The sequence below is a fragment of the Pseudophryne corroboree genome, chromosome 4 (assembly GCF_028390025.1).
Source record: "Pseudophryne corroboree isolate aPseCor3 chromosome 4, aPseCor3.hap2, whole genome shotgun sequence".
NCBI lineage: Eukaryota > Metazoa > Chordata > Amphibia > Anura > Myobatrachidae > Pseudophryne > Pseudophryne corroboree.
The window spans coordinates 154,177,733-154,192,179 of NC_086447.1; positions in this window are offsets into that span (position 1 = coordinate 154,177,733).

Here is a 14,447-nt window from a genome sequence, read left to right on the forward strand (position 1 = left end):
GGTGGAGAGTCTGAGGGGGAGAGGTAAAGAATTCCAGAGGAAGGGAGCAGCACATGAAAAATCTTGGAGATAGGAGTGGGAGGAAGTAATCAGAAGACAGGAGAGCCGGCGTGCATTAGCAGAGGGAAGAGAATGGGTGAGAGAGTAAAGGGAGATAAGGTCAGAGATGTAGATGGGGGAGGAGTGGGTGAGGGCTTTGTAAGTGAGTGTGAGAAGTTTGAATTGGATTCTGAAAGGGAAGGGGAGCCAGTGAAGGGCTTGTAGGAGAGGGGAGGTGGACGTAGTGCGTTTGGTGAGGAAGATAAGCTGGGCAGCAGCATTGAGGATAGATTGGAGTGGAGAGAGGTAATTGTCAGGGAGGCCAGTTAGGAGGAGATTACAGTAGTCCAGTCTGGAGATGACCAGTGAGTGAATAATGATCTTAATAGCGTTCTGGGTGAGAAAAGGTCTGATCCTGGAAATGTCTTTGAGATGAAAATGACAGGTTTGTGAGAGGTGCTGAATGTGTGGTTTGAAGGAGTGGGAGGAGTCAAGGATTACATCAAGACAGCGTACTTGCGGGCTAGAGGAGATAGTCATGCCATCAATGGATAATGAGATTGTGGGAGGTGAGGTTGTGCGGGAGGGTGGGAAGATGATCAGCTCAGTCTTAGACATGTTGAGTTTAAGAAAGCGCTGGGACATCCAGGAAGAGATAGCAGAAAGACAGAGGCACGAGTGAGGAGAGCCGTGGAGAGATCAGTGGAGGAGAGGTAGATTTGAGTGTCATCAGCATAGAGGTGATACTGGAAATTAAAAGAACTAATGAGTTCACCTAAAGAGGACGTATAGAGAGAGAAAAGGAGAGGACCAAGAACAGAACCTTGGGGGACACCAACAGTTAGTGGAAGTGGGGGCAAGGTAGCATCATGAGAGGAGACAGAGAAGGAACGATCAGAGAGGTATGAGGACAGCCAGGAGAGGGAAGTATTGTGTAGACCAAGAGAGTGAAGGATTTGCAGAAGGAGAGGGTGGTCCACAGTGTCAAAAGCAGCAGAGAGGTCAAGAAGAATAAGCAGAGAGTAGTGGCCCTTAGATTTGGCGGCATGGAGGTCATTGCAGACTTTTGTGAGGGCAGTTTCAGTGGAGTGGAGAGAACGGAAACCAGACTGGAATGGGTCAAGCAGTGAGTGAGAGAAAAGAAAGGCAGTGAGGCGACTATAGACAATACGCTCAAGAAGTTTGGAGGCAAAGGGGAGGAGAGAGATGGGTCGATAGCTGGAGAGAGTGTTAGGATCAAGGGTAGGTTTTTTAAGAATAGGAGAGACAAGAGCATGCTTGAAGGCAGAGGGGACAGTGCCTGATGAGAGGGAGAGATTGAGAAGGTGGGCAAGATGGGAACAGGCAGAAGGAGAGAGGTAGCGGAGGAGGTGGGAGGGGATAGGGTCGAGTGGGGAGGTTGTGGGGGGGGGGGAATGTATGAGGGCCATGACTTCCTCGCCAGATACATGGGAGAAAGATGTCAGAGTTGGTAAGAGAGTAGGGGAGGGGTGGCAAAGGATGGGTGGTGGCAGGTTGCTGGACTGGTGGGATGTGATGTCCTGACGTATGGAGTCAATCTTGAATGTGAAATAAGTGGCAAAGTCAAGAGCAGACAATGAGGAAGGGAGAGGAGGTGGTGGTGGGCAGAGGAGGGAGTTAACAGTGGCAAAGAGGCACCGGGGGTTGGAAGACTGGGTAGAGATGAGGATTTTGAAATGATTGTTTAGCGAGGGAAAGGGCAGCACTGAAGGATGAGAGCATGAATTTGAAATGGAGGAAGTCTGCTTGAGAGCGTGATTTCCTCCACTGTCGCTCGGCAGTACATGAGCATTTTTGTAGATATCTGGTGCATTTGGTGTGCCAGGGTTGAGGTGTTGATCTGCGAGGGTAAATAGTGGTTGGCGGAGCAACAAAGTCAAGGGTTGAAGTAAGAGATGCATTGTATAGAGAATGATGTGGCTTGTTCAGGGCATGTGAGAGAGAGAAGAGGAGAGAGAAGCGAGTCAAACAGGGAGGATAGGGATGAGGTGTCAATAGCCTCAATGTTACGCTTAGTGATGGTAGCCTTAGGAGAGAGAGATGGGGGAGCAGAGATAGATAAGTTGAATGAGAGCAAGTGGTAGTCAGAGAGGGGAAAAGGGGAATTGGAGAAATCAGAAATATCACAGCGGTGAGTGAAAACCAGATCCAGTGAGCTCCCGTTCACATGGGAGGGTGAGGTGGTCCACTGGGAGAGACCAAGTGAAGAGGTGAGGTTAAGGAGTTTAGAGGCAGGTGGTTTTGTGGGGTTATCGATAGGGATGTTGAAATCACCTAGGATAATGGAGGGAATGTCAGAAGAGAGGAAGTGAGGTAGCCAGGAAGCAAAGTTGTCGAGGAATTTGGAGGAAATGCCAGGTGGACGGTAAATTACAGCAACTCGAAGATTAGTAGGTTGGTAGAGGCGTATTGCGTGGACCTCAAATGTAGAGAATGTAAGAGATGGTTCTGGAGGTATTAGTTGGTATGTGTAGCTTGGGGGTAAAAGGATCCCAACACCACCCCAATGACGACCCCCAGGTCGGGGGGTGTGTGAGAATGTGAGGCCCCCAGCAGAGAGAGAAGCAGGAGAAGCGGTGTCATAGGGAGTAATCCAGGTTTCAGTAATGGCCAGGAGGTGCAGGGAGTTGGATATGAAAAGGTCATGAGTGGGGGCCAGTTTGTTGCAAGTAGATCTGTCATTCCAGAGGGCACAGGATAGGGGTTAGGAGTTTGTGGGAGAGATGTGAATGAGATTATCAGGGTTGCTGTAGCGTTGAGGTAAGATTGATGTGGAAGGAAGGGATAAAGAGGGTGTATTGATGGTGCTGGGGCCTTGGCTAGGAAGGGAGACTGCAGGAGTGTGGCAGGGAGGGAGTGTAGTATGATACTGGTGGAGGAGAGGTGAGGTGACAGGCAAAGGAGGGAGAGAGCAGGGTTGAGTGGTGGGGTATAAATGGTGTGAAGGGGCAGAAGTGAATTGCAGTGGGGAAACAGAAGAGGAGGGGAAGGGAGGCAGACAGAGGAGAGGAGAGAGCATGAGATGTAGGAGACTGGGAGAGAGGGATAGAGGTGGTAACAGGGGACATAAAAAAGGAATAGGAAGACAAGGATTAATGGGGGATGTTGCCAGCCTGGCCATAGTGTGGATGGGGTAAATAGTGGTAGCAAAATGAGAGTAGGAGGAGGAGTGGTGGCTGAATAAGAGAGCAGTGAAGTTTGTAGAAATAAATTCAATTTTAAACTGTCGTTAGTATCTACAGGTTAACAGTAACTCAAATATTTGCTGATGTTAGATGGAAAATTACACAGTGTTGGCAAACTGGAAGTCAGTGTTACTTCATTAAATATGCTTCTCAGTGAAACATTTGTTTTCCAGGTATTTGCAGGGTCAGAGTAGAAGTTTCAATGCAGGTATTTGTGCAGAAAGTGAATGTATAGTTTCCCGAGTAAGTGAGGTTTGGAGAATATTAGGAGTAAAAAAACATTTGTAGCTGCAGTCCAAGTATTGGTGGTTTGTGATGGTTTTTTTTTTTTTTTTACAATTGATTGGTGTTTCCTTTCAGTTTCCGTCCAGTAGAAATCCAATATAAGTCACAGATGACACCCTTAGAAATTTTCTCCCTTTGAAATCTTTCAACCCACACTGATTCAGCTACGCTGATTCAGCTAGACTACACACTAATATAAAGAGCAACAAACATGTGTTTGTGAGCACATTGATTGATTGGACCCACCCCTAGCCCATCACCCATTTAAAGCAATAAAACTTACACAAACAAATGGTGTGGGGGTATGAAACCATCACACATTTCCCAAATACTAAAAATAAAATTTGCTTAAATCTGCTAATAATTAATACACTAGACATACCTATAGCTAAGCATTCATGGTATTCATATATGATAATTAGCAGATGCAGTATAGCTTGCTGGCGATTGTAGTCCCACTAGACATACCTATAGCTAAGCATTCATGGTATTCATATATGATAATTAGCAGATGCATTATAGCTTGCTGGCGATTGTAGTCCCACTAGACATACCTATAGCTAAGCATTCATGGTATTCATATATGATAATTAGCAGATGCAGTATAGCTTGCTGGCAATTGTAGTCCCACTAGACATACCTATAGCTAAGCATTCATGGTATTCATATATGATAATTAGCAGATGCAGTATAGCTTGCTGGCAATTGTAGTCCCACTAGACATACCTGGTAAGAGAACAATGAGATATGAGGTTACTTCATAGTCCTTGCATATTGATCACTAAGTTTCCAATATAAGTCACAGATGACACCCTTAGAAATTTTCTCCCTTTGAAATCTTTCAACCCACACTGATTCAGCTACGCTGATTCAGCTAGACTACACACTAATATAAAGAGCAACAAACATGTGTTTGTGAGCACATTGATTGATTGGACCCACCCCTAGCCCATCACCCATTTAAAGCAATAAAACTTACACAAACAAATGGTGTGGGGGTATGAAACCATCACACATTTCCCAAATACTAAAAATAAAATTTGCTTAAATCTGCTAATAATTAATACACTAGACATACCTATAGCTAAGCATTCATGGTATTCATATATGATAATTAGCAGATGCAGTATAGCTTGCTGGCGATTGTAGTCCCACTAGACATACCTATAGCTAAGCATTCATGGTATTCATATATGATAATTAGCAGATGCATTATAGCTTGCTGGCGATTGTAGTCCCACTAGACATACCTATAGCTAAGCATTCATGGTATTCATATATGATAATTAGCAGATGCAGTATAGCTTGCTGGCAATTGTAGTCCCACTAGACATACCTATAGCTAAGCATTCATGGTATTCATATATGATAATTAGCAGATGCAGTATAGCTTGCTGGCAATTGTAGTCCCACTAGACATACCTGGTAAGAGAACAATGAGATATGAGGTTACTTCATAGTCCTTGCATATTGATCACTAAGTTTCCAATATAAGTCACAGATGACACCCTTAGAAATTTTCTCCCTTTGAAATCTTTCAACCCACACTGATTCAGCTACGCTGATTCAGCTAGACTACACACTAATATAAAGAGCAACAAACATGTGTTTGTGAGCACATTGATTGATTGGACCCACCCCTAGCCCATCACCCATTTAAAGCAATAAAACTTACACAAACAAATGGTGTGGGGGTATGAAACCATCACACATTTCCCAAATACTAAAAATAAAATTTGCTTAAATCTGCTAATAATTAATACACTAGACATACCTATAGCTAAGCATTCATGGTATTCATATATGATAATTAGCAGATGCAGTATAGCTTGCTGGCGATTGTAGTCCCACTAGACATACCTATAGCTAAGCATTCATGGTATTCATATATGATAATTAGCAGATGCATTATAGCTTGCTGGCGATTGTAGTCCCACTAGACATACCTATAGCTAAGCATTCATGGTATTCATATATGATAATTAGCAGATGCAGTATAGCTTGCTGGCAATTGTAGTCCCACTAGACATACCTATAGCTAAGCATTCATGGTATTCATATATGATAATTAGCAGATGCAGTATAGCTTGCTGGCAATTGTAGTCCCACTAGACATACCTGGTAAGAGAACAATGAGATATGAGGTTACTTCATAGTCCTTGCATATTGATCACTAAGTTTCCAATATAAGTCACAGATGACACCCTTAGAAATTTTCTCCCTTTGAAATCTTTCAACCCACACTGATTCAGCTACGCTGATTCAGCTAGACTACACACTAATATAAAGAGCAACAAACATGTGTTTGTGAGCACATTGATTGATTGGACCCACCCCTAGCCCATCACCCATTTAAAGCAATAAAACTTACACAAACAAATGGTGTGGGGGTATGAAACCATCACACATTTCCCAAATACTAAAAATAAAATTAGCTTAAATCTGCTAATAATTAATACACTAGACATACCTATAGCTAAGCATTCATGGTATTCATATATGATAATTAGCAGATGCAGTATAGCTTGCTGGCGATTGTAGTCCCACTAGACATACCTATAGCTAAGCATTCATGGTATTCATATATGATAATTAGCAGATGCAGTATAGCTTGCTGGCGATTGTAGTCCCACTAGACATACCTATAGCTAAGCATTCATGGTATTCATATATGATAATTAGCAGATGCAGTATAGCTTGCTGGCGATTGTAGTCCCACTAGACATACCTATAGCTAAGCATTCATGGTATTCATATATGATAATTAGCAGATGCATTATAGCTTGCTGGCGATTGTAGTCCCACTACACATACCTATAGCTAAGCATTCATGGTATTCATATATGATAATTAGCAGATGCAGTATAGCTTGCTGGCAATTGTAGTCCCACTAGACATACCTATAGCTAAGCATTCATGGTATTCATATATGATAATTAGCAGATGCATTATAGCTTGCTGGCGATTGTAGTCCCACTACACATACCTATAGCTAAGCATTCATGGTATTCATATATGATAATTAGCAGATGCAGTATAGCTTGCTGGCAATTGTAGTCCCACTAGACATACCTGGTAAGAGAACAATGAGATATGAGGTACTTCATAGTCCTTGCATATTGATCACTAAGTTTCCAATATAAGTCACAGATGACACCCTTAGAAATTTTCTCCCTTTGAAATCTTTCAACCCACACTGATTCAGCTACGCTGATTCAGCTAGACTACACACTAATATAAAGAGCAACAAACATTTGTTTGTGAGCACATTGATTGATTGGACCCACCCCTAGCCCATCACCCATTTAAAGCAATAAAACTTACACAAACAAATGGTGTGGGGGTATGAAACCATCACACATTTCCCAAATACTAAAAATAAAATTTGCTTAAATCTGCTAATAATTAATACACTAGACATACCTATATCTAAGCATTCATTGTATTCATATATGATAATTAGCAGATGCAGTATAGCTTGCTGGCGATTGTAGTCCCACTAGACATACCTATAGCTAAGCATTCATGGTATTCATATATGATAATTAGCAGATGCATTATAGCTTGCTGGCGATTGTAGTCCCACTAGACATACCTATAGCTAAGCATTCATGGTATTCATATATGATAATTAGCAGATGCAGTATAGCTTGCTGGCGATTGTAGTCCCACTAGACATACCTATAGCTAAGCATTCATGGTATTCATATATGATAATTAGCAGATGCAGTATAGCTTGCTGGCGATTGTAGTCCCACTAGACATACCTATAGCTAAGCATTCATGGTATTTATATATGATAATTAGCAGATGCAGTATAGCTTACTGGCGATTGTAGTCCCACTAGACATACCTATAGCTAAGCATTCATGGTATTCATATATGATAATTAGCAGATGCATTATAGCTTGCTGGCGATTGTAGTCCCACTAGACATACCTATAGCTAAGCATTCATAGTATTCATATATGATAATTAGCAGATGCAGTATAGCTTGCTGGCGATTGTAGTCCCACTAGACATACCTATAGCTAAGCATTCATGGTATTCATATATGATAATTAGCAGATGCAGTATAGCTTGCTGGCAATTGTCGTCCCACTAGACATACCTGGTAAGAGAACAATGAGATATGAGGTTACTTCATAGTCCTTGCATATTGATCACTAAGTTTCCAATATAAGTCACAGATGACACCCTTAGAAATTTTCTCCCTTTGAAATCTTTCAACCCACACTGATTCAGCTACGCTGATTCAGCTAGACTACACACTAATATAAAGAGCAACAAACATGTGTTTAGCATAGTTTCCATGGGCCCTCTGACTGACTGCTCAGTGGCATGCCACAGTTCCCACCCCAACGCCCCTGGTGGACTACTAAAAGAGCCCCTTCTTTCCCCCTGACTACATAAAGACCAACCTCCCGCCCCCTGGTGGATTGCTCGCAGCAGGTGGCCACTAACCATTGGGGTCCCGTTTGCTGCTTTTTAAATGTTAGCACTGTGATGTTAGTGTATTAATATTTGTAGACACTTCCTTACTAATAGATGTAAGCCTGAATCTTTAGTAATGGTCCCTGGGACCAGGGGGATGCTGGGATGGGGTGGTCCAGTGTGCAGTGTGTCTGGAGCTGGAGGGAATAAACAGCACAGCAGTGAACTCACATGTCTCTGTGTCCTGATGACTGGATTTACAAACGTATGAACAAAACATGGTGTCAGAAGAAGTTTAACTTGGACTGCTAGTGCTCTCAGAGTGTGAAAGAATCCTGCAGAAGTCTGTTGCTGGGATACTCTGTGTCTGCAAAGCCTGCCGTGTGCTGCTATCTTCAAACAGTGAGTAACCATGGATAAACTAGCTCCTCCAACCGGCATGCTGATGTCTGGTAACTTGTCTGAAAACTGGAAAAGATTTAAGCAAAGGTTTAATATATATCTTGCTGCACGTGGAGCTGATTCAGAGGCTGACGAGACTAAGGCATCCATTTTCCTCCATGTGATAGGAGAGGATGTGCTGGACATTTATAATAGTTTTCAGTTTACTGAGGGACAGAATATGGTGCTATCATCTATAATGTAAAAGTTTGAAGATTACTTTGTGCCAAGGAAAAATGTGACATATGAAAGATACGTTTTTCACATGTGATCAGAAGTCTGTAGATGGATTTGATCAGTATGTTACCGAGCTGCAATCAGTCAGTAAAACCTGTGAGTTTGGTAATTTAAAGGATTCACTGATTAGAGATCGTATTGTCTGTGGAATACCTGATAATGGACTCATAGAGAGATTGTTGAGAGAGCAAGACCTACCACTAGAAAAGGCAGTGACTATGTGTAGATCTGCAGAAATAACTAGATTTCAAACCAAAAAGTTACACAAGGAATCTGATGTGCATGTAGTGCAGAAAACAGAGCCATGCAAACCTCCATTCTCAAGAATGAAGTGATCTAAGCCACAGTCTAATAAGGAAATGTGTAGTAGATGTGGAAATGCTCACAATCCTAAAATGTGCCCTGCTTATGGTAAAACCTGCATGAAATGTGGTAGACTTAATCACTTTGCCAAATGCTGTAAAATTAAAAGTAAAACAACCAAAGTGCATGCTGTTAAACAAACAGATTAATTCTTTGTGGATTGCATTGAACTTTGCAGTGCAGATAAGAAAGAATGGATTGTCCCTTTAACTGTGAACGAGGTTGTCATTCCCTTTAAGCTTGATACTGGTGCGCAGGTGAATTTAATATCAAGACTATAAGACTTTTAGAGTCAAACCTAAAATTCACCCAGCCAAAGTGAAAGTTACAGGGTACACTGGGGAGGAAATTCCTGTGAAAGGCAGGGCTGGATTAACAATGGGGCGGGTGGAGCTGCAGCTCCAGGCCATCCAATGAAAAAAGGCCCAGACCAAGCAGCAGTTGGGCCGGGTGCCTGAGATGGTATTTGGCTGGTTAAGTAGTTTTGGATGCGGCTACATGCTTCATTCATTTGCAGCATTTGAGCAATGCATCAACGCTGCGGCTACGTTCTGTACATACTGTATACACTACTGAGTGCAAGCTGACTACCCTATATTAGCTGGCAATTCACCCATCATCCACCCGGGGGTGCTGTATAGATTTTATTTTTTAAGTTGAAAATGAAAGTAAACTAGGCGCCGCTGCACTTTTGACATGATCCTCACGGTGCGGCCTACCCGGTGCACACTGTGTTTCTGGCATGTTCAGCTGAAGGGGTAGTATGACTATGACCCCATCTCCTCTTCTTTTCAACTGACTTATAGCATCTAGGACACTGCTCCTGTGATTCCCTGCACATGGACCAAGGCAATGGTAAGTACTGTATATCTGCAGCTTCCTTCCCCTTTTCCATTTTTTTCCTTTCAGTGCAATACCTGCCTATGCCCTTTTCCAGCATATACTTTGTCCTTTTCCAACCTATGCTATACCCTCTGACTTTTCCTGACTATGCCAGCCTCTCTGCTGTTTTCCAGCCTTTGCCAGATCCTCCACCCTTCTGTGCCAATACTAGCCCCTCCTACTTTACTTGACTATGCTAACCTCTCTGCCCTTTACGTACCTATGCCAGCCCTACTGCCTTTTTCCTGTATATGTCAGCCTCTCTGCCCTTTTTGTTGCATGTTCCAGACTCCATGACCATCTATATGCATCAGTATCTCTACCCATCCTTGGCGTTGGATAAGGGTGACTGGCATCTGGGATCCAGACGGTCAGCATACTGACGGGATCTGGGCCGCCAGAATGCCGGCAGAGGGGCGAGCGCTACGAAGCCCCTTGCAGACTCGCTGCACTTGCCACGATGCGGGCTCGGGGGCTCACTGCTCTCACCACAGGTTCTATTCCCACTCTATGGGTGTCATGGACACCCACAAGTGTGAATAGTCCTCGGCCCCTTGCAAGCATTCTGACTTCCAGGATCCCAGCATCGGAATGCTGACCGCTGGGATCCCAACCATCAGGGTTGGTGACTACATCCCCATCCTTGTCTGTACCATCCATTCAGTTGTTCTGTCTAAACAGCTATTATAATCTTATCCAGTCTGCGCTAGCTTCTATGCTGGTCCTCTTCGGCACCAGTGTCTCTCTGCCCCTCCCTGTCTGTGCCCACCTTTCTGCCCTTCTACTATCTATGTCAGCCTCTGCCAATCCTTGTTTGTGCCAGCATTTCTGCTGTTCTTGTGTCTGTGCTAGCTTCTCTGTTCTTCTTTTTTCTGTGCCTGCCTTTATGCTCTTCTATCTGTACCTGCCCTCTGCCCATCCCCTGTGCAATTCCCTTGTCTCTGCCCTTCCCATCTGTGCCAGCCTCTCTGTCCTTCCCATCTGTGCCAGCCTCTCTGCCCTTCCCATCGGTGTCAGCCTCTCTGCCCTTCCCATCGGTGTCAGCCTATCTGCACTTCCCATCGGTGTCAGCCTATCTGCACTTCCCATCGGTGTCAGCCTATCTGCCCTTCCCATCGGTTTCAGCTTCTCTGCCCATCCCATCTGTGTCAGCCTCTCTGCCCTTGCCCTGTCTGTGTCAGAGTTTCTGCCCTTGCCATCTGCGTCAGTCTCTCTGTCTTGATAAAGGTCAGTTGGTGACCGAAATGCATTGACGATAGAAGGAGTGTGAACAGCCAGCATTTTTTCCACACTATCTCAGTACGCAAGACTATCTCTGGAAAAAGGTAATCTTATTTTTTTTCAAAAGGAACATTCTAATTACCTCAGAGGTTAGTCTGGATGGTTGTGGTTTTTCTCCACCTGGATCTTTTTTAAAGTTTTATATTTTATTTCTATTTTTATCCATCTATATATGTAAATTTGTGAAGTGTATCCTGCATTTTTATCACCCATTTTTCCCCATTTTGTTTGGGGTTTTGTACAATAAAACTCTTTTTTTCTAACACACAAATGTCGGACATTATCTTCTTGGAATATATGAAATAACAATTCAAGCCGGATTATCTGGACAAAGATCTATCAGGCAAAAGATACCTTGATGTGTTTAATAACAGAAACAACATTGTGAGTTGGGGTACGCAAATCATAAGCATGATTTAGAAAATTCTTAAAGATACCTTGATGTGTTTCTATTTTCCCGATTTCTAGTAAGTCGGGTACGTTCACATCACTACTGTCTAGTGGCAATATTTAATTGGGAATGAAAGATACATACGGCTACAGTTGGGAAATTAATTCATGGTATTTATGACCGACTGTACTACACATGTGTATTTCCCCCTCCCTTTTTTCTATGCATGAACTCAGAGGACAAGGCCTAAGTTATCTGAAGTGGTGCAGGGGAACATACAAAAGAAACCTTGATATGCTTCACAACTTCCAGTGACATTGTGAGTTGGGTACGCTGATTTCTTACGGCTAAAAGATACCTTTATGAGCTTGATTCATTCTTTGTTTATAGTGAGTGTGGATACGCACCATCTTGTTCATATACTAAATTACGGCGGATACGTCCGGTAGAATTGAACATCATTAAGCAGAAATTATGTTTACATAAAATGACTTTATGAAACTGTGTTACACTATATATCTTTTTTTTGTTTGAATATTCCCTTTACATATTCCATCACCTTGAGTGGAAAACAAGCATAGAGTGGAACAAGAGAGAGAAATACGAAGACATCTAGTGAAAAGGAATGCATTTTTCCATATAAGAACTTTATGTTTAGTATTCTAAGCGCCTGAGGTTGTATATCCCCCATTTGAATTATATATATCTGCCTTTCCCATTTGTGTCATTCTCTCTGCACTTCCCATCTGTGTCATTTTCTCTGCCCTTCCCATAAGCATCAGTCTTTCATCCCTTCCCATCTGCGTCAGTCTCTGTGCCCTTGCCATGTCTGTCAGCCTCTCTGTCCCTCCCATCTACGTCAGTCTCAATGTCCTTCCCATTTGCGTCAGTCTCACTGTTCTTCCCATCTGTGTCATTCTCTTTGCCCTTCCCATCTGTGTCATTCTCTTTGCCCTTCCCATCTGCGTCATTGTCTTTGCCCTTCCCATCTGTGTCAGTCTCTCCGCCCATGCACTGTCTGAGTCAACCTCTCTGCCCTTCCCATCTGCATCAGCCTCTCTGCCCTTGCCCTGTGTGTGTCAGCCTCTCTGCCCTTCCCATCTGTGTCAGCCTCTCTGCCCTTCCCATCTGTGTCAGTCTCTCTGCCCTTCCCATCTGCGTCGGTCAATCTGCCCTTCCCATCTGCGTCGGTCTCTCTGCCCTTCCCATCTGCTTCAGTCTCTCTGCCCTTCCCATCTGCGTCGGTCTCTCTGCCCTTCCTATCTGCATCACCACACATTTCTGTTCTGTGCTCCTTTCACTTGCCCTGCACCTTCTTTTTCCTTCCCTTCTTCCTAACTTACGTTTCACTTTCTCTTATGGTGAAGTAATTGGGAGTCCTGCTAGTGGCGGATCAGAAGCAAAGTGGACGAATAGAGCATCAATTATGTCCAATGCTACATAACTTGAAGATGGCAGGTAAGCACAATTTTATTAATTTATTTTGTAGCTTTTCTTGAGAAACTGAAACATGTAAATATTTCATTTTTAATTGAAGGGGTTGATTAATTGAACTTGTTCCCGCAAGTTTGAGCGAGTAAGTGCTATATGTCGCACTTACGGTAGCTCCGGACTAGCTGATTTTTGTTTGCAGCCCCACAAGGCTGTGTACGTACAAAAATCTGTGTGTCCAGGGAAAGATCAGGCCATGAGAGGGGTGAGTTTGGTCACAGTTGCAGGTGTTTCTATGCAGTTGCTATGGCAACTCATTCAACCACCTTGTTGTAATTGAATTAAGCACTAATGGGCCCTACACACTGGGCGATAATACTGAAAGACATGAACGATATCGTTCATTAATGCACAAGATATGGTTCATATCTTTCAGTGTGGAGGCACCAGCGATGAACGATGTGTGGCCCCGTGCTCGTTCATCACTGGTACCCCGTCGCTTTTGCATGCAGGCCAATATGGGCGATCTCGTCCATATTTGCCTGCACTGCTATGGAGCCTGGTGATGGGACAGTGAAGAAACTTCACTCCCCCCGCAACTACTCCCCCGCCGCCGGGTCGCCCATCGGCCGTATCCGCCATCGGGCAGCTCGGCGGCGGATCGCAAAGTGTGTAGGGCCCATAAGAGTGGTACTTAGCAGCAAAAAATGCTTTAATATAACCTCCAACCACAAAACATAAATAAAATATTAAAAAATAAACACTTTTTCTTTTGTAAATTATATATTTTTAAAATATTTATTTCTATTCTTTGTAAAACTGCTAATGGAAGCCCAAGTATGGGCTTTCAGTACAGTGTGTATGAGTTATCCAACAATCTCAGGTCAACCGTACTGTACCTAGAGAGGACCTGGACTGGACGACGGTACAGTAAGAATCCTCTTCACGCCGTATTTCCATTGGTAGATTACGGCAAAAGTGGCGTTAGAAAATATGTACTAGGAAGGCTATTAACTAACTATGATTAATAATAATAATAATAATAATATTAATAATAATTTTATTTATATAGCGCTCTTTCGCCAATAGGACTCAAGGCGCCAACAACCATTGATAGCACAGATGGTAGATGGTTTAGCCATTGCAGAGGAGGCAGCCTTTTATTTTCTTTAACCTGACCGGTGTAGGGGCATGAAGGTTAGCTCCGGACTCTGACTGTGCCACTAATCCCAGCCCCCTTTTTCTGATCGGACTACTTTCAGGGCTTTTCCATATAGGTGACCCTAACAAGGCGGTAGAGATTACAGTGACCAGATCCTTTAAACTATTATACAGTATATACATTACATAGATAATATGTATATCTATCTCATATAAATGAAGAGGGAAGGGATACTGAGGTGGGTGAAGGTAGCCGCTTTCCAGTGACACCATACCAGTGAGGACCATACCCCTAC